Source organism: Rattus norvegicus, chromosome 9, assembly GCF_036323735.1.
Source record: "Rattus norvegicus strain BN/NHsdMcwi chromosome 9, GRCr8, whole genome shotgun sequence".
In the NCBI taxonomy this organism is placed as follows: domain Eukaryota; kingdom Metazoa; phylum Chordata; class Mammalia; order Rodentia; family Muridae; genus Rattus; species Rattus norvegicus.
The window spans coordinates 10,794,261-10,816,293 of NC_086027.1; the positions used below are offsets into that span (position 1 = coordinate 10,794,261).

At 42.2% G+C, this 22,033-nt stretch overlaps 1 protein-coding gene across 1 annotated transcript in view; it reads right to left on the reverse strand.

The window, feature by feature from the left end:
• Window positions 1–21,562, reverse strand: part of LOC134480474 (uncharacterized) — a 184,050-nt gene extending 162,488 nt beyond the window's left edge. The window contains exon 1 of the mRNA XM_063267961.1: window positions 21,085–21,562. The gene's annotated coding sequence lies outside the window, so the exon portion shown is untranslated. The remainder of the gene's footprint in view (window positions 1–21,084) is intronic.
• Window positions 21,563–22,033: the final 471 nt, after the last annotated feature.

The window sequence follows — 22,033 nt, forward strand, 5'->3', positions numbered from 1 at the left end:
CTTCTCATAGGGCTACCTGTTCTTACACTGTCAGACCCATTTGAAGCTCATCATTTCTCCTAACCCATTGAGGCTGAAATTAACTGAGAGAAAATGATGTTGATTGACAGCACTTGCAGAATGCTAAACAGATAACATAGAGGAGCGCTTTGGATTATCTGTGCACCCAAAGAGGTTCCTGAAACTGCCCTGTTCTTGCACCACAGCATAGCTATGGGACTGTTTCTGGATGACGATACAATTCCAAGCAACTCAAATTCTCAATGAATAAAATCCAAGCCAAACTCCCAGGGGAAGTTGTAGTGTGCCAAGGTAGCTCGAAAGAAATGGTAGCAGGCAATGTGGAAAGCAACCTTCGAGAAGACATAGTGAGTGACATAACCTTCCAGTGGGCTTTCACAATTCACAAAGAACAGAGAAGCAAATAAACTCATGGATTTTTCTAGAGAAGCCTTTCCCTTACCTCCCAGTACTCCATTCCTTTGATGTGCTCCAAAGGACTTCAGTGCAGATCAGTAGTTTTGCCCCTAATCACTTGAAAATCTAACTTTACAGGTGTTTTTGTGTCCTCGTTTTGGGGGTTGCATTTCTAAAGGATTTTATTGTCCTGCTTCTACACCATAACAAAAAGGGACCTGCAAGCTCTAGGCCTGTAACATTTGTTACCCCTGTGAAACATGACTCACTTGAACATATTTCCACTCCTCCCCCAGACTTCACAAGATAATTCTGTTCTGAAATTTTTGGAAAAAATAAATTAGTAATTTAAGTGTCCTTTTGCTCTACAGAGCTAGATGGAGATGCCAAATGACTGGGCAGCTCTATTTCATGTTTCATGGATGTAAAGTGAATGCTTAGAGTACTTTTCTCATGAAACTTGGAAATAGAGGGAAACACACGTTCACTACTTCAAACACACACACACACATATACCCACACACACACCACACACACACACACACACACACACACACACACACACACACACAGATACACAGTCACATGCACAAATGAAAACTTTGCTCTTATGCAGCACATTTCCTGTTGAGTGAGGAATTAGTGGGAACAATGCTGTGTACAAGTCTCTTAGACTCAAGCAGGCTGTGCTGCCCTGACCTGTACTCATTTCCACTTCAGGAAACCTTTCTATGCAGATACTTGCTGGTCCGACAAGTAAGTTACATGTTCTGCACAGATAGCCTAAACAACACAACATCAAATCCCCAAGAGAGAAATTTCTAGGAAAAGACTCCATCAAGCTCTATGCTGACTCATCATAGGCCCCTCACTAAAACTACACTGTTTCCTTCATAGAACACTTTGGAAGCACCAGAGAAGACAGTAACTCATGGTCACTTCCGAGGAACATTTGATCACATCAGAGTTCCTGTGATATTAAAACAACCTCAATGTCAGTCAGAAAAAGGCTAAATAAATAACATACAGTGAATTTTCTGAAATGCAGTACTGTGTACAATATTGAGAGGGAATCTATCCTGAAAGAATGCAGTGCCCATGATATAGTCAGCAAAGCAATGTCAGCAGAGGGTTGCACTCTAGGATTCAATGCAAGATCATGGTGAAGCCAATAAGACAATCCAGAATCTTCCCGGGGGATAACTCTGTTCAGGTAAAGCGAAGAAATCTAATCCTTATTTTTAAAATAGCTGAATGGTTTAAGAATGTGTTGAGACAAATAAGAGAGGGGGCTCCACTTGGAACTGGACGAATGATGCAAAGACTGCTGGCCATCACAAAACAGGAAGCTTCATGTTTGTTGAGAGACCTAGGCTTAAAGGACTAAGTTAGATAATGACTGGACAAAACTGCATGTCATGAACTGGCCTCCCCGCATGCTCCCTAAGATGCAGGTCAGCACAGCAATGCACCTTTCTTGGTGAGAATTGGGGGTACATACGGATAACTTTGTTCTTGAAGTCTCAAATCTCTCATGCCTACCCTCAGCCTTTGAGAAACCTTTTCCACATCCTTGCTCTTCTAACCAGCTTCAGGTTGTAAGGCCCAGTTATGAACTCTCAGGGGCACTCAAATAAGACAGGACTGACATACTGATACACAGGCTCTGTAGTTACCCAAGATCTATGAAGCATGAAGTCACCATCTTCATATACAGGGACATGAGGGGAGGAAGAACAAAAGCCACCACAAATGACAATGAGAACCATTTCTTTGGCATTTCCACCAGGCTCTCCTCCTTGAAAAATACTTACTTCCTGAGTCTCACACGATCCCTTTAAAGAAAATGAGCTCCAGGCTTTTCCTTCATCCCTCAAAGCCCTGTTCTGGTCTAAAGAGGGGGTCCCACATAGCACCCTCCATACATAATGGCATGTAGTGCTGTGCTGTGTGATCAACCTATCTCCCTTAATGAAGTGCAGATTCTCGAAGAGCAGGAGCATTTGCTTTCCAAAAATGCAGTTTCTTGAAAAGGGGCTATCTCCACAGAAAGCCTTGTAAACCATCACATGAATGAATACTTGGATGAGACCTAGGTCAGGACATGGATCAGTCAATAGACAGTTACATTGGTTTGTCTATGATTATGGTAAGACATGAGGACAACCTGACCCTGAGACCTAACCCTACCTGCAGTTGCTTGGCTCTGGGGTCACAGATGTTCATTCCAGCCTCTTCTCAGAACCTCTTTGTCTCCACAGAAGATGCTGGCAGTTCAGTCTGCTCCACCAGCAGTTCTCTCTTCTCATTCAGCAAAATCTGTATATTGTTCTCCAATTGAGCTTGTTCACGCAGGAGCTGGGACAGCCTGATGCTGAACCACAAACAAAAAATGGTAAATCCCAGCCAGCTTCTATTTGCCTGTCACTCCTGCAAGTACAATCATCCCTTCAAGGGTCCTCATCCTCAGAAATCACCAGAATAGAGCCACACTATTCAAGTTAGCACCAATTAGAGGAGGTCAAATCCAGAATCCACATTCCACATGAATCAAAGTACTTCTGAAAACCCTGACACTAAGACGGTTTATATAAATCAAGGAAGAAGAGATGGTCCATAAGGGAGCTCGTATGTCCATGGTATGGTGAAACCATCTTCACGTTGTGGGGAAAGCCCCTCTGAGGGGTAGTTGAAGACCCAATAGCTATAGACTCTTTCCATGTGTTTCTCATGGATCACAGATCTTTAAATCTCCTGTCACAGTCCTAGAGATTCAGAGTTGATTGCTATTCCCATCATGGTGCAAACCTTTTCTATCTAGAGGAACATTAACTGGGAAAATAACAATTGGAGGGTCTTCTACACCCCTCACATGTACGACAACTGAGTCCAAGAGCTACAAATCTAAGACCCTTGCCAGGAGGCAGCCTTCTTGTTAAGAGTCAGACACTACAGAACCAGAGCCCTTTCTTTTGTTCAAAGTCATACAGGACAGAAGCATTCCCTGCCTAGTGCTGGGTTCTCATCTCTGTCAGCGACTCACCGGGAGGAACTGTTCACTTGTATGAGCTCCTTGTACCTCTCCATGGCATCACTTATTGAGTTGGTCATCATTTGCATAGCCATCATTCTCATCTCATGTTCGGATTGAAGGACTGGCAATTCGACATGCAGCCTGGGTTAGGTCATGGCCAAAGGAACAAATAATGTTTTGAACTCACGATTTCAGAATTAGGTGAAATGTAAATAAAAATATATAATAAAAAATTTCAAATTCAAGGAATGGTGGAAGGGAAGAAAGTGGCAAAGTAAAAAACGAGACCAAAACCCAACAGTGAGACTCAATCCACAGAAAATATTTCTCTGTAAATAAGCAAACATTTGTTTTGAAATAAGGACTCCTTGGAATCCTGAGAGATATGGTTCTGCAAAGACTCACTATATAGGAGTGGGCAGAGCCTGAGAGCTGCCTGTTTGGGAATAACAATGGTCAAGACCACAGTGACCATTTCTAGGTCACAATAAACAATCCCTGGATAGCTAAAAAAATAAAAAACTAAAGATCAAAGCAGGTGAAACAAATTAGGTAAAAACAGACTGTTCTATTACTTAAACTCAGTATGTACCACATACTTGCTCCTTCAAAGTATTTGTACTGGTTAAGTTTATTATCCCAGGCACAGGACAACAGAGCCATGGTACCAGTTGGAGGGACCTGACCTTCAAGAGCTGGCAAGGTGAGCATGATGGAATTGACTAGTTCAGGAAGAAGATTCCTCCAGTCTGTGCCACAGCTTTGGGCCCAAGAGAAAGTTGTGATGACATTTCTCTTGTTTTGAAAGCAGGTATACTCAATCCTTGGTTTCTATCCTTACATGAATTCCCAGAGGGCATAACTAAGTTTGACAGGGAAGAGGATTTATAGCACCTCCTCCCCTCGGGAGAGTCCTGGATGCCACCAAGGCATACAGAAGGAGCAAAGTGCTCTTTTGATCAGTGTAGGCCTCCACGTACTCATCACTATCATGACCTGCAAAGTGTTGATCAAACAAATCCTCAGACCCCATCAAAGGTCCCAGACCTCCTGATCCTGAGTAAAACACCACATATACTTCAACATACATACACAGCAACCCATATCCAAACACATTTAGAATGCCAACTACATCCTTGAAGGTGCCATAGAATCAGTGTATAATGAACAAATTCAGAGGAGTGATGACGTGCAGGCATTTCATTCACACACACACAGTTGCAGAAAGCATGACAAGGTCCTTCTAGCTGTTGACAGAACCAATGCTAATCCAAGAGGCTCAGGGTCAAGTACAAAAGAGGTTGACCCTAAACACACAGCACCTAGCTTATCTCACAAGCAAATGCCTGCCAAATCTCCTTAAAATCCAGGATGAGACTTTCTCATGCTATGAGTAAATCTTGAGGTAGTAGAGAGAGAGCGCAAGACATTGAACAGGTTACTGGGCATAATGACTACCTGTGGTCCCACTCATCATAGATATAAAGATCCAGGATTTGATAAAGTTCATCCCTCTCGAATTGACACTTCTGGATTTCAAATTTGAGTTCCTCCAGTTCCTTTAGACACTCCTCTTGCTTACTGATGACATTTTGGGATGATGCCTTCCTACCAAAACCTGTAGACAGATAAACCCAAGTGAATTTGCATATTTGAACCAATGGGCAGAATAGATCATTCTGAATCCAAAAAGGAGGTTGAGGAAGGGGAAATGGTAGAGACTGGGTGAATCCATGAAAGAGCAGAAAAGCTTTCTTAAAGGTTGATTCTTAAGCTATGTCCCTGTTCCCAACCTCTAATGCCATACACGTGCCACACTCACTGTCACACAACCCCCGGCACTGAAAGTTATAATCTGACTGAGACATAAACATCTGTGACATTGTTATCTCATATCAGATGTGGTGCAGATAATCCTGGAGTTCATAATGACTTCATAATGCTTAGCACCATCAAGCTCTAACCAAGTGTGGTCCTGCCCAAAGTGTCTGAGAACTCAATTCATGACTAGGTGTGCATCCTTCCTTGTTCTCGCCATCAGACACTTATGTAACCTACAGTAATCTAGAGGATGAAGTGCTTCAACTCCCAACCATGGATCGTCACATTGTTAATCTCACAGTGCCTCCTCCTGCCAATCATTGACACTCACAGTTAAAAAGCTTCAAGAAAAGACACTGAAGTCTTACAACTTTATGGCTTTCTCTCAAATTAAAGATCAGGAACTCCTGACTCTTGGTTTGCCTTTGAAAAATCCCAAGGCTCCTGCTTGTAAGGCCTAGTCTTAGAAGGCACATCTCAAACCTACCTCCTTGAGGATGTTCCCCAACTCTGCCCAGGACTCACCAAGCCTTCCGCAGAATGATTTCCTCCTTCCTGTTTCACTAGAGAGGGGGTCAGCTTCCCTCTGACCTGGTGTGGTCTCTCCTTGATCTCCCCTTTCCTTCCGAAATAGCCTGAGTAGCTGGCGAAACATGCCTGCTTGTGAACCCAAAGGGAACTGAAGTAATATCCCAAAGGCAGTTGGTGTCACCACAACACTGGTGACATCACTGAAGATTCTAGGGATCTCTTAGATACAATAGATTGTCTAGTGAAGGGCTTACTGATGATGTCACTGGAAAATTCTATGGCCTACCTACTAACCAGCTCTCCCCACACTGATGAATTTCAGTGGGGACCCTTTCCTCCAGTCTCTCATGTGTCACTGGGAATACCATTTGGCAACCTCTATTTCAAAGCTAGATATGTCTTCCTGCTTCATTAGAAGTCAACAATGCTTTTGCTGGGGAGGGTTGCTTACAACCCTGAATTGGAGAACAGATTTTTCTTAGCACCCAAATCTCTAGGGGCCAAGGAGGAGGGAGATTTTTCTTAAAAGTAAATCTACTACTCGAGACAATGCATGTGACATACGTTTCCATTCCTAAGCTTTTCCCTTTTTCTGGAGGCCAATATATTCCTTCTATACCTCTGAGTGTATAAAACCTGGAAATATTTGCTTACTGTGCAGTCCTTGAAAGCCGACATTGTTTCCATTTACATATCCATGTATTTCACAAAATCAATGGTCTATAATCCTATTTTTTTGCAATAAAAACTCCTTTTACTTGGGAACATAGTGATCAAGTACAGAGCATATATAAAATAATAAATTTCTGTTCGTTTTATATATTATGTAGGACATCCTCCCTTTCTGAAATATAACAAGACAATTAAATTGGACATCAATGAGCAAATGTCAACCAGGACCTTGTGTTACTACATTGTAACTATATAGCCATCACTTCTCCAATATCATTCTTCGTGAACAGACAAGTCTAGGCATGAGAATATTGGGGACTGCACCATGATCTTTTACTTGTAGCAAACATAAGAATCAGGAGGATGGGAAGGGAGTGGAATGGCCTGAGTTCAGGTTGAACCTCAATTTTAATGGGTCCATACGTTCAGGAGGTAGTCTATTTGGCATTGTGATATATGGATTCTGTCTTCTTATCATAGGTGTTATAATAATTCAACATGAATGTGTGCTATAATGCCACCCCACCTCAGAGATGTAAGAGTGAAAATCATGTCTGACCTTTCTGGGAAGAACTCTGCCTTTTACTACCATCTGGAGTTATACAACATCACTATACAAAGCTCAGAAGAGAGGGGTGCATATATGCGGGCCTTAGAAGTTGAGGATCTTTTCTTCTGATTAAGCCACTTGTTTTTCCTATGTAATTTTTCCCTTGCTCTTTTACTAATGGTGGCTGACTTCTTTCCTGGCCTGAGGTAAACTGGAGTCCAATCTTTTGGATTACCGAACCTTCTATTTTTGAGATGACAGTCCCACCAAGGGTCCTACTGCATACAGAAGGTATGAATAAGTCTCAGGGGCTGGAGTAAGTTAAATACATCTGTGACAACAAAGAACTGACTAAGAAAACAAGAGCCCAGCTGCTCATCAAGATCACAGTTTTATGATAGTAAGAAAATGTGAATAGGGCATCAGGTGAAAAGATAAATTAATTAGGAGGTCATAGGCCTAGAAGGGTTATCCTTTGCTCTCAGTGGAGCTGCCCTTCTTTCTGCCATTCCTCACCCTCTGCCACATGACCAGAGACTTCCCCATACAACTGGCTGGCCTTGCTCAAAGACCTGCCAGGGCTTCTCCCTGTAGAATAGGACATGTAGAGTCCTTGAGGACTCACCAAGAGGTCTCCTCCACACAGGTTCCTTGTTGTCAAAGGGAAATGTTCCTGCAGAATCCTGTCATGGCAGCAGGAATTTCAACCTGGCTGCTCTTGGTCCAGCTCACTGGGTGCAGGCCTGAGGCCCAGGGGTATCTGGGGAAAGAAGCAGCACGCACTACCTCACAGCTCTCTCTTTGTTGGATGCAACTGCTAGGACTGTGATAGGATTTTTGTTTCTTTGTGTGTTTATTAGAAATACCTACAAAGCTGATTAAAGTTGCAACATGCCTTCATACCCAGCATGCAGAATGTTTTTACATCATTGTTGTTCCTGTTTTATGTTTGGATTTTTTTTAAAGATTTGTTTATTTCATGTATGTGAGTACACTGTAGCTTTCATCAGATACACCAGAAGAGGGTATCAGATCCCATTACAGATGGTTGTGAGCCACTATGTGTTTGCTGGGATTTGAACTCAGGACCTCTGGAAGAGTAGTCAAGGTTCTTAACCACTGAGACATCTCTCCAACCCTGGATTTTGTTTTTTAATCCCTTCAGGAAATTTCCCTGTGATTAGAATTTTAAGCACATGCTCGGGAGGGATCGATTATTCAAGTTCGGCAAAGCTTTTGTTCTCACCATCATTCCACAGATGATGCCATTACTTACTTTGAAATAAGAAAACAGTTATAGAGAAGTAAATTAACCTGTAAGCTATCAAAGAAGAAACACATCATGATTGTGGAATGGCACCCCAGTATTTTGTATTTCCTAAGTTATTTTTATTTTAAACTTTTTTTATTGGGTTTTTTGGGTACATTTCATCTTTTTTAAATTCTTAAAGATATCTTTTATTCCTCTCCTCCCATTTACAAGGTGGAATTTCACCTGTGATTGGTAGTCCAGATAGTTTGGTCAATGGCTTAGATATCACCTTGGCCTAGTTTCCTTGGCATAAGCTGAGTTAGAAGCAGACTCAAAGGTTCAGGACTTAACAAATAATGAATTCCACTATATCTGGATACCTAGCCTCATACCCAGGAAGGGACTGTATTTCCATCCACTATTTAAAAAAAAGATGCAGTTCATTAACATGTAAAAAAATTTCTCATGTATATTAAAGTGTTTACCATAGTCATACAGTTTTTCAAATACCTGGCATTCATCTTTTTCCAAATCCTACAATTTCTTTCTTATTCACAGTTTCTTTTTTAGATTATTTCTTAGTATTATTATCATTTTTTAAAATTTTAGTTTTTTAAATATATATATATATATATTTTATTCAAAACTTATTCCGTTTCCCAGCTTTTGGTCCTTGAGCCCCCCTCCCGTGCCCTCTCCCATATGTATGGTCCCCCAATCCATGCCACTTAGAAACCCCTTCCCTGACATTTCCCTGCACTCAGGGTCCAACCTTGTTAAGAACAAGGGCTTCCACTTCCACAGGTGCCCCAGCAAGGCTATTCTCTCCTACATATGCAGTTGGACCCCTGGGTCAGTCCATATATAGTCTTTTGCTAGTGGTTTATTTGGATGGCATTGCTGTTCTTATGGGGTTGCAAGCCCTTCAGCTCTTTGAATCCTTCTTTTAATTCCCATAAAGGGCGTCCTGTTCTCAGTTCAGCAGTTTACTGCCAGCAGTGACCTCTTTATTTGACATGCTCTGGATGTGTCTCTCAGGGGAGATGTATATCCGGTCCCTTTCAGTAAGCACTTTTTAGCTTCATCAATCTTACCTAGTTTTGGTGGCTGTATATATATGGGCCACATGTAGGGCAGGGTCTGAATGGCTGTTCCTTCAGTCTCTGCTTTAGATTTGGCCTCCATATCCCCTCCTATGGATATTTTTGTTCCCCATTTTAAGAAGGAGTGGGAGCATCTGCACTTTGGTCATCCTTCTTCTTGAGTTTCCTGAGATCTGTAGATTGCATCTTGGGTAATTTGAGGTTTTGGTCAATATCCACTTATCAGTGAGTGCATATTGTCAATGAGGGGTGCTCAGTACCTGGAAGAGAATGAGGGACAAGAGACGCGAAGAAGGACGCCAAGACAAGAGTCTGATCAAGGCGACAATTTTATTTTTCCCCAAGGCTGAATTTGTACCATAAAAAGGTAAGAGAGAGAGGGGTGAAGTAAGAAACATTTACGCACGCCAAGGACACAATATTCGTGTGGTCAGGGAATCGGCTGATGTTGACAGGATGTCAGAAAGGTCACAGGTTTGTCATATCTATTAGTCAGCAGGCTGTTGGTTTTTCAGAAAGGTTACAGGTCATGACATTGGGTATCTTATCATCACACGTTATCATATGATTATTCATCTTGACCACCACATTTGTATTAGTCTTCTGAGGTATCTGTGGATTTTCCATGAACCCAGTCATACTTAATGCTAACCATAATAATAACATCAATAATGGAGGGCTTCAAGGCCATTGCTCCCAACAGCATACCAAGTGTGTTTTTCTGTGATTGGATTACCTCACTGTGGATGATATTTTCTAGTTCTTTCCATTTGCCTATGAATTGAATGTAGTCATTGTTTTTGATAGCTGAGTGGTACTCCATTGTGTAGATGTACCACATTTTTCAAATCCATTCCTCTGTTGAAGGGCATCTGGGTTCATTCCAGCTTCTGGCTATTATGAATAAGGCTGCTATGAACTTAGTGCAGCATGTTTGTTATTGTATGTTGGAGCATCTATTGAGTATATGCCCAGGACAGGTATAGCTGTGTGCTCAGGTAGTGGAATGTCCAATTTTCTGAGGATCCTTCAGACTGATTTCCAAAGTGCTTGTACCAGTTTGCAATCCCAGCAACAATGGAGGAGTGTTCCTCTTTCTCCACATCCTTGCCAGCATCTGTTGTCACCTGTTTTTGATCTTAGCCATCCTGACTGGTGTGAGGTGGATTCTTAGGGTTATTTTGATTTGCATTTCCCAGATGACTAAGGATGTTGAGCATTTCTTTATGTGCTTTTCAGCTGTTCGATATTCCTCAGCTGAGAATGTTTTCTTCAGCTCCGAACCCCATATATTAACAGGGGTGTTTGGCTCTCTGTACTCTAACTTCTTGTGTTTTGTGTATACTTTGGATATTAGTCCTCTATCAGATGCAGGATTGGTCAAGATTTTTTCCCAATCTGTAGGTTGCCTTTTTGTCCTAATGACACTGTCCTTTGCCTTACAGAAGCTTTTCAGTTTTATGAGGGCCCATTTGTCGATTCTTGATCTTAAAGCATAAGCTATTGGTATTTTGTTCAGGAAATTTTCCTTAGTTCTTATGTCTTCGGGACTCTTCCCTACTTTTTTTCGATTAATTTTAGTGTATCTGGTTTGATGTGGAGGCCCTTGATCCATTTGGACTTAATCTTTGTCCAGGGCAATAAGAATGGGTCAACTTACATTCTTCTACATGCTTACCTCCAGTTGAACCAGCACCACTTGTTAAAAATGCTATGTTTCTTCCATTGGATGATTTAACTCCTTTGTCAAAGATCAAATGACCATAGGTGTGTGGGTTCATTTCTGTGTCTTCAATTATGTTCCACTGATCTGCCTGTCTGTATGCCAATACCATACAAACTATTGCTCTGTAATACTGCTTGAGGTCAGAGATGGTGATTCCCCCAGAAGTTCTTTTATTGTTGAGTATAGTTTTTGCTATCCTGGGTTTTATGGTATACCAAATGATGGCAAATTGCACTTTCTACCTTTATAAAGAATTGAGTAGGAATATTGATGGTGATGGCATTGAATCTGTAGATTGCTTTTGGCAAAATAGCCATTTTTTACCATATTCATCCTGCCAATCTATGAGCATGGGAGATCTTTCCATCTTCTGAGATCTTCTTCAACTTCTTCAGAGACTTGAAGTTCTTGTCATACAGATTTTTTACTTGCTTGGTTCAAGTAACAGCAAGTTATTTTATATTATTTGGGATTATTGTGAAGGCTGTCATTTCCCTAATTTCTTTCTCAGCCTGTTTACCCTTTGAGTAGAGGAAGACTACTGAATTGTTTGGGTTAATTTTATACTCAGACAGTTTGCTGAAGTTGTTGATCAGGTTAAGTAGTTCTCTGGTGGAATTTTGGCGTTGCTTATGTAGACTATCATATCATCCTCAAATATTAGTATTTTGACTTCATCCCTTCTAATTTTTTCCCTTTGACCTACTTTCATTGTTTGATTGCTATTGCTAGGACTTTAAGTACCATATTGAAAAAGTAGGGAAAGAGTGGTCAGCCGTGTCTAGTCCCTGGTTTAGTGGGATTCCTTCAATTTTCTCAGTTTAGTTTGATGTTAGCTACTGGTTTGATGTATTTTGTATTTTCCTATATTTAGATATGGGCCTTTAATTCCTGATCTTTCAGGACTTTATTAATGAAATGGTGTTGAATTTTGTCAAATGATTCCTCAGCATCTAATGAAATGATCATGTGTTTTTTTTTCCTTTGAGTTTGTTTATATGGTGAATTTCGTTGATGGATTTCTGTATATTAAACCATCCCTGCATCCTTGCCATGAGGCCTACATGATCATGATGGATGATCATTTGGATGTGTTCTTGGATTCAGTTTGCAAGAATTTTATTGACCATTTTTGCATCAATATTCATAAAGCAAACTGATCTGATTTTCTTTATCTTTGTTGTATCTTTGGGTGGTTTAGGTATAAGAGTAATTGTGGCTTCATAGAAGGAATTTGGTAATGCTCTGTCTGTTTGTATTTTGCGGAATAGTTTGGGCAGTATTGGTATGAAGTCTTCTATGAAGGTCTGATAGAATTCTGCACTAAATCCATCTGGTCCTGGGCTCTTTTTGGATGGGAGATGTTTAATACCAGTTTCTATTTCTTTAGGAGTTATGGGGTTGTTTAGATGGTTTATTTGTTCCTGATTTAACTGTGGTACCTGGTATCTGTATAGAAAATTGTCCATTTCCTTCACATTTTCCAGTTTTGTTGAATATATGTTTTTGTAGTAGGATCTGATGATCTTTTTAATTTCTTCAGATTTTGTTGTATGTCTCCCTTTTATTTCTGATTTTATTAATTTGGATACACTCTCCGTGACCTCTGGTTAGTATGGCTAAGTGTTTATTTATCTTGTTGATTTTCTCAAAGAACCAGTTCCTGGGTTTGCTGATTCCTTTGATACTCAGTTTTGTTTCTTCTTGTTTGATTTCAGCCCTGAGTTTGATTATTTCCTGCCTTCTACTCCTCTAGGGTTTATTTAATTTTTTTTCTAGAGCTTTTAGGTGTGCCGTCAAGCTGATGACAGATGCTCTCTCCTGTTTCTTTTTGCAGGCACTCAGAGCTGTGAGTTTTCCTCTTTGCACTGCTTTTATTGTGTCCCATAAGTTTGGGTATGTTGTATCTTCACTTTCATTAAGTTCTAAGAAGTCTTTAATTTCTTTCTTATGTCTCCAATGAACAAGTTGTTATTGACTTCAACTTCCATGTATATGTGGGCTTTCTGTTCTATTTGTTGTTATTGATCAGCAGCCTTAGTCTGTGGTTTTTTGATAGGATGCATGGGATTACTTCTATCTTCCTGTACCTGTTGAGGCTTGTTTTGTGACTGATTATATGGTCAATTTTGGAATAGGTTCCATGAGATGCTGAGAAGAAGGTATATCCTTTCGTTTTAGTATGGAATGTTCTATAAATATAAGTTAAATCCATTTGTTTCATAACTTCTGTTAGTCTTTCTATGTCTCTGTTTAATTTCTGTTCCCTTGATCTGTCCATTGATGAAAGTGGGGTGTTTAAATCTCCAACTATTATTGTTTGTGGTGCAATATATTATTTTTTTTTTGAGCTTTAGAAAGGTTTCTCATTGTTTAGGGACACAACTGCTATATACTTTACAAATATAGCAATAACCCAGAACATTCGCAGGAAGCCTGTGACCATTGGCCACATGAAGATGAATGTCTTTCAAAGTTCATCATGATTTTTGGTAAGATCTTCCGCATAATGGGTGGCTTGGCTTCCCATAAACATGGTCCAGTTGTCTAGAATCTCCTCCTTGGTTAGCATCTCATCCTTGTTTTTGTCTGACTCATATACCAGATGCCAGGCCTCAGCCTGTGCATGGTCATAGTCCTGAGGGAAGATCCAATGGTGAATCTCATCCTAATCCAGTTTCGCATCCTTGTTCAGATCTAGAAAATCATTGAACTGCTCCCCAGACAAAACCCAGTCTGTCATAGGGGAATTGTCCACATGGGAAAAAGATGTCCAAAATGTACTCATCCTGGTCCACAAAACCATCCCCGTTCTTGTTGATATCCTCCAGGGTTTCCAGAACTACAATCTCCTTCATATGCTTTAAATCCTCTTAGTGTAGAAAAGCAATGAACCCGTCCTGAGTAGCTGTCAGGTCACCGTCAAGGCCTTAAACCTCCTCTCATTTCATCTCGTGGAGGCACCTTTTTTTTTTTTTTTTTTTTTTTTGGCTTTGAATCTTTTTATTGGATAATTTTAACTTACATTTTTTTTGTTGTTTTCAGTTTTTTTTAATTTATTTAATACTTAATAATAATTCTTTGGTTTCCGGGCAAACATCCCCCTCTCCCCTCCCCTTCCTTATGGGTGTTCCCCTCCCAACCCTCCCCCCATTGCCGCCCTCCCCCCAACAGTCTAGTTCACTGGGGGTTCAGTCTTAGCAGGACCCAGGGCTTCCCCTTCCACTGATGCTCTTTCTAGGATATTCATTGCTACCTATGAGGTCAGAGTCCAGGGTCAGTCCATGTATAGTCTTTAGGTAGTGGCTTAGTCCCTGGAAGCTCTGGTTGCTTGGCATTGTTGTACATATGGGGTCTCGAGCCCCTTCAAGCTCTTCCAGTTATTTCTCTGATTCCTTCAACGGGGGTTCTATTCTCAGTTCAGTGGTTTGCTGCTGGCATTCGCCTCTATATTTGCTGTATTCTGGCTGTGTCTCTCAGGAGTGATCTACATCCGGCTCCTGTCGGTCTGCACTTCTTTGTTTCATCCATCTTGTATAATTGGGTGGCTATATATGTATGGGCCACATGTGGGGCACGCTCTGAATGGGAGTTCCTTCAGTCTCTGTTTTAATCTTTGCCTCTCTCTTCCCTGCCAAGGGTATTCTTGTTCCCCTTTTAGAGAAGGAGTGAAGCATTCACATTTTGATCATCCGTCTTGATTTTCATTTGTTCTAGGCATTTAGGGTAATTCAAGCATTTGGGCTAATAGCCACTTATCAGTGAGTGCATACCATGTATGTCTTTCTGTGATAGGGTTAGATCACTCAGGATGATATTTTCCAGTTCCAACCATTTGCCTACGAATTTCATAAAGCCGTTGTTTTTGATAGCTGAGTAATATTCCATTGTGTAGATGTACCACATTTTCTGTATCCATTCCTCTGTTGAAGGGCATCTGGGTTCTTTCCAGCTTCTGGCTATTATAAATAAGGCTGCGATGAACATATTGGAGCACGTGTCTTTTTTATATGTTGGGGCATCTTTTGGGTATATGCCCAAGAGAGGTATAGGTGGGTCCCCAGGCAGTTCAATGTCCAATTTTCTGAGGAACCTCCAGACTGATTTCCAGAATGGTTGTACCAGTCTGCAATCCCATCAACAATGGAGGAGTGTTCCTCTTTCTCCGCATCCTCGCCAGCATCTGCTGTCACCTGAGTTTTTGATCTTAGCCATTCTCACTGGTGTGAGGTGAAATCTCAGGGTTGTTTTGATTTGCATTTCCCTTATGACTAAAGATGTTGAACATTTCTTTAGGTGTTTCTCAGCCATTCGGCATTCCTCAGCTGTGAATTCTTTGTTTAGCTCTGAACCCCACTGTTTAATAGGGTTATTTGTCTCCCTGCGGTCTAACTTCTTGAGTTCTTTGTATATTTTGGATATAAGGCCTCTCTCTGTTGTAGGATTGGTAAAGATCTTTTCCCAATCTGTTGGTTGCCGTTTTGTCCTAACCACCGTGTCCTTTGCCTGACAGAAGCTTTGCAGTTTTATGAGATCCCATTTGTCGATTCTTGATCTTAGAGCATAAGCCATTGGTGTTTTGTTCAGGAAATTTTTTCCAGTGCCCATGTGTTCCAGATGCTTCCCTAGTTTTTCTTCTATTAGTTTGAGTGTATCAGGTTTGATGTGGAGGTCCTTGATCCACTTGGACTTAAGCTTTGTACAGGGTGATAAGCATGGATCAATCTGCATTCTTCTACATGTTGACCTCCAGTTGAACCAGCACCATTTGCTGAAAATGCTATCTTTTTTCCATTGGATGGTTTTGGCTCCTTTGTCAAAAATCAAGTGACCATAGGTGTGTGGGTTCATTTCTGGGTCTTCAATTCTATTCCATTGGTCTATCTGTCTGTCTCTGTACCAATACCATGCAGTTTTTATCACTATTGCTCTGTAATACTGCTTGAGTTCAGGGATAGTGATTCCCCTGGAGGCATCTTTTTAAAGTTGTGATGATCTGAGCTATCTTGGAATTCAGCAAGGTAGTAGCCATAGGTGGCTGCTTGTATTCTTACCAGGAGATCTTTTCCTCTATGTCCCTATCATAATTCTTCCAGAGTTTAGCCACATTATGGTAGATGTATCTTTTCTGTACCTGTTTGACCCAAACTTTCAGGTCTTCAGAAGTAACAAGGCCGCCTCCATCACTGTCAATTGGATCAACAATTTTCCCCAGCCTCTCCTGCTCTCGTCCAGGCTTAGCTATCAAAGGTCTTGGAGTCCTCCTTGCCCAGGAAGACCTCATGATCGTACAGGAAGCTGTGCTTATTCCCTGGTGGCCACTCGCCCTGCTCTGAATCAGGACAAACCATGTGCTCCTTGCTCATCATGCTCTTGGCCCTGAACGCCAAGACCAGTGCCAGCAGCAGCCCATGGAGAGCCCCAGGCTGACATCTGGCACCAGATTCGTGATCAAAGGGAGGCAGCAGAGAAGTAGGGGCTCAGAGAACCTTAGCCGCTGTCCATCCCCCAGAGAGGGCTTTTGTTACATTTCAAATGTTATCCCTTTTCCTGTATCCCATCCACAAAACCCCTTATAACATGCCTCCCCCTTCTACTATTAGGGTTTTACCACCCACCCAAACACCCAGGCCTACCTGCCTCCCTGTTCTGTTTTCCCCTACGCTGGGCCATCAAGCCTTGACAAGACTAAGGGCTTCTCCTCCCATTTGTACCCAAGAAGGCCATCCTATTCTACATATGCAGTTTTACTCATGGGTCTGTCCATGTGTACTCTTTGGATGGTGATTTCAGCCCTGGGAGCTATGGGTGTTTCTTACTGTTGTTCTTATGGGGCTGTAAAGCCCTTCAGCTCCTCAATTCTTTCTCTTACTTCTCCATTGGGGACCCTGATCTCAGCTGAATTGTTGGCTGCAAGCATCTGCCTCTGTATTTGTCATGCTCTTTACCCCACTCTTTTGAGCAGATCACCACAGAGCAACGAAGATGTATTGTCTTGGAGTGATGATCTGTAGACAAATAGATGATTTCTTAATTCCTAATGATGGTTCTATAAGAATTCCTAAAATTAGATTAGTAATGTTAAGCTTTTATAATAGGACTGCTATTATGTTTTATCTGGTAATCAAAATTGCATTGAAATCTCTTCTATTCTTAAAGTGTCATGAGTGAATTGCTTCTGCAATACCAAGCAGGCATCTACAAATTAGAGCCCATCCTAAGAGGGTGTAAACCAATTAACCAAAGTTCATAAAAAGAGAACTAATGATTTACTATAGATGCAAGGAGTGAACATAAATAATTGACCGGATTTGCCTATAGGTAATTTCACTTATTCTTTTCTCATAAAAATTACAGCTTTTAACTCTCCATGAACGTGCAGAACTAGTGACAGATGATGATGGTTTATCCTGATGATTACTCTTCATGGATGTGCATGTAAACATTCTCTGTTGTAAACTGATTATCCAACTTATGATTTGAATTCCTGTGCAAACTTGTAGTGAACTTTTCACCATGTGATGCTGTGTTCAGAAAGATATACAAATGCTGAGGACAAAGAGAGAGAAAGCTTTTTAGACAGAACTGAACAGAACAGAACAGAACAGAACTCAAGAAGAACTTAGAAGTAAAGCATAGCGTTGAGAGTAAGGCATTGAGAGTAAGGAAATTATTGTGACATAGAGCAAGAGGAAAGGAGATCAGAAGAAGAGAGCAAGGAGAACCTTTTAAGCCAAACTTTATGGAGGCAAAACTTTGTAGAAACTTTTAGGAAAACTGAAGAACTTAGAAATAAAGGTTAAAATCACTGCTCTTCAGCCTTCAGCCTGGCTCACTGGCTAGCCTCTGCTCTTCAGCCTGGCTCACTGGCTAGCCTCTGCTCTTCAGTCAGGCTCACTGGCTAGCTTCTACTCTTCAGTCCGGCTCACTGCCTAGCCTCTGCTCTTCAGTCAGGCTCACTGGCTAGCCTCTGCTCTTCAGTCAGGCTCACTGGCTAGACTCTGCTCTTCAGCCTGGCTCACTGGCCTATGGGGCCCTAGCACATTGCTTAACCATCTACTCATGACTGCCTGACCACGCTGACCACCTGACCGCCCTGACTTCTTAAAGTCGTCCTCTAGAAAGAGCACAAGAAACCAAAGAGAAACACCACAGAAAACTTTTCCCATGGGCTTTGCTTAAGATTAAGTACTTTCATTATTTCTTTAAAAAAGTGAAATATAATTTCCGCTATTCATATGGCCAAGAGAATTGTGCAGTAGTCATTGCTTTATGGAATTTGGGGCTAAATCAAAAGACTACTTTATTCTATTACGATGTTATCTGTGTACTGTACGATGTATCTTTAGAAAACACAACACTAAATTCCTTAAGTCTAGATGTTTTAAGACATCACCTCATGGAGAAACTTAACTGCTTATCTATCTAGACTGGCCTCTTTTGCTATACTGCAGGTACAATCAATTTTCCACACTACTTCCATGATTTTCAAGAATGATTAAGAGAAAAATAAGTTGAACATAATGGCCAGAAAGGGGATTCTGTCAAGTTGTCGTATGTGGGACAAGATACCAAGCTATGAATGGTTAAGCCGAAAACCACCTGTTCCCGAAAGTAACAGAACTTACAGAAAATACATACTTTCTTATCAGTCCTCTGCCCCGATGGTCAGAGATTTATTGAGCACCTACTACAATCCTAGCCCTGTGCATCTAAGGGTGTAATTGTGAATAAAAAAATTAATATAAAGCTTCATTATGGAATAAAGAGTAATGAAACATAACTTTGAAAGTCAGAATTCAATACAAGCAATATCACCATTTCTTTAACTGGTGATTTCTGAAAACTTCATCATTTTTTCCATGGGCTTCTACAGTAATGATACTCAGTCTCGATTTTATAAGTCACAAAGAGGCAACTCACACTTCATTCTTTGCTCCCACAACTGTCAAAGGGAACAACACTGTCGCTGTCCATTGTGCTTCCCTATCAATCCTGCTATGGATGGTAATGAATTCCAGTCTTTTCAATGTGTAAACAGGCCACCACTTGAGGGGAAAGGTTATTACAATTACCCAAACCGGTATATTCTCTAAAATTTTCACATAGCATTTTACTGATATAACAATGTAATTCACCACAAATATTTAACCAATGAAAACAGATATATTGAATAGCTCTGCAAATAGGATTGATAATCATATACACTTGAAAACAACTATCATGGAAACAAACGACGTAATAGGAGAAAAGATACATCACTAAAAGGTACAGAAGCAGCAAAAAAGACACTACATTTCTTGGTTTAAAAGTTAGGTGATACACTTGATCTTTAAAGACAGGCAATGTACTTGATCTTCAAGCCCTGTCCACATAGAAACTGCAGTAGATGACAATCTTTTGTAAGATTTATTTATTTATATGTCAGACAATGCAGCTGTCTTCAGACACACCAGAAGAGGGCATCAGTACTCATTACAGATGGTTGTGAGCCACCATGTGGTTGCTGTCATTTGAACTCAGGAACTCTGGAAGAACACTTGGTGCTCTTACCCACTGAGCCATCTCTCCAGCCCTCACAATGGCCTCTTACACAGCATCACAGTGGTCTATTACACTAGATGGCTCCAGGGTGATAACAGAGAAACTTTCACAGTTCCTGAGCACTTCTGAGTTCAAACACCACCAGTGCCCACTCTGTGCTGTTGGCACATTCTGATCTTCTCCTAAGGGTTGTCAGCCACAAAAGGGACGGGTTAGCCCCAGACAGCATTCACTGCCCAATCCTAAAAACCCCCTCGATTCTGAAAAAGCCACATTCCATGCTTGCTCCATATTTGAGGAAGCCAAATGGTTGATCTGGCTCAAGGCTCCTCTTTTCTTAGCTCATCAACTTTCTTTTTCCACTTCTTGTCACAAGAAGTATTTTTTTTTATGCTGCAACTACACTGCAGTGTTTGAAGGAAACCACCATCAACTCTGGGTGTCAAGTCTAGAAATTTAAAATTCACAAAACAATTCATGGCTTTCTAATCAGCACCATGGAAAATAAACAAAAACAAGCAAAACCATTCCAAAGGAACTTGCTGATCTGGAGGTCTGCTCATAGCAGGCAGGAAAGAATTAAATTATGCAGAACTGTAATCTCTCAGAGCTTTGGAGGCTAAAAAAGAGGAAATCTGTGTTTATGTTCCCTTTCTCCGAGTAATTGAAGGAGGGTATTTTACATCCTCCAAATACAATCTCTTGCAAGGGGCAACCAATTTCAAAGTAGATCAGAAGAAATCTATTAAATAATACATTCATTGCCTGAGGTTTTAAGAAAATATTTTCCCAGGATCCCCGTCCATTAACAGCACACTCCAGATTACCTCTCCATTCTTTCCCAATGCCTTGGGCTTTCCAATCCCTACTTCAGCTCTCCATACATCCATGAACCCTCCCTTCCCCTACCTTGCCTCCTTCTGCCACTGCTTTCCTAGGACAGGGGGAAGGGGAGGGAGGGGAGGGGAGGGGGCGGGGCCAGAACCAGCCAAGGACAGATGCGGGTCTCCTACCTACCTTGATTCTGTTGCTCTGGCGGTGCAGCCCGCCCTGCCTGCTGCTTGCTGTCCCTGGGGACCAGACCGGAGGTCGGGCTAGGGTCAGCGCGAGCTCCACGCCTCGAGGTCCCCTGGCCTGGGCTTCGTTCCTGGACACTGAGAGGCTGCAGTCTCCGTTGGAAACACCGCCGCTGTCTTAGCGCGCCCTCCCGTGGCCGAGGTGACCCCAAGGCCGCTAAGGCCGGCTTCCCTGGTCTCTTCTTCTGCTTTTTCTTTTCTTTTTTTCTCTCTCTTTTTGTTTGCGACGTGGCGCCTGCGAAGAGCTCGCCTCCAGCAAGGAGGACATCGTGCAGGCAGAATCACCTCTGGGCCCTGCTGGGGTCGGAGAGGGAGAGAGAGGAGTCAGCTTGGGCGGCGGCGCCCTGGCTGCCGGCACCCGCGGAAGGAAAACTCGCCCAGGCACACGCGCTGCTGCGGGCGCCAAATATAACGCGGGCGCCCCTTCCCCTCAGGCCCCGCGCTCACCCACGAGCTCCGCGTGCCCTGAGGCCGGGCTCGGGCGCGGTCGAATGGCGGGGTGGGAAGGACACGTGTGCCCACTCCCTGGTGCAGGCAACACGCAGAAGTGCGACACGCGGAGGCGCCTGGTGTGGAGCTCCGGGCTGCGCCCAGGCCCGTCAGTCCCCCTCAGGGCTCTGCGGAGGCCCAGGGCTGCTTCTGAGGCCCCCAGGCCCACCGTGACCTAACCGCGGCCAAAGCCTCCAGATCTTCCAGGTGCCCCAGGCTGGAGGCTTGGGCATGGTGATTGTGGTTGCCACTCTCCTAGGCCGGCTCAGCAGGGCGCAAGCCACCACCTGCTGTCCTCACCTGAAGGCATCCTGACCTGGCTGTGAGCCCACATCCAGCAGGCGAGCCTCAGGGAACCGGGCCATGGTCTTGGCTCTGCACCTTGTTGCCAGCCCCTCACACATATGGCAGCATCACATATGGCTCCTTCTACCAACCGCCACCAATTACCATTTGGACATTCCAACACAGTGTTCTCAAGAAGAAAGATTGCAAACAAACACAAAAAGAATGAAATTTAAAATCTTTTTTATCAGGCTGGAGAGATGGCTTGGTGGTTAAGAGCGCTGCTTCTCCATTGCTCCCAAGTTCAATTCCCAGCAACCACATGGTGACCCACAACTATCTGTAGTGGGACCCAATGCCCTCTTCTGTCTGAAGCTCTCTTCTGACAGGCAGGCACACTCGCAAACAGAGTGCTCATGTACATAAATAAATAAATCTTTAAAAATAAAACCTTCTAATCAAGTTAATGTATGTACATCTAGAAGCTAAAAAAGGTCACAGCAATATTAAAAATAATTCAGAAATGGTAAAGG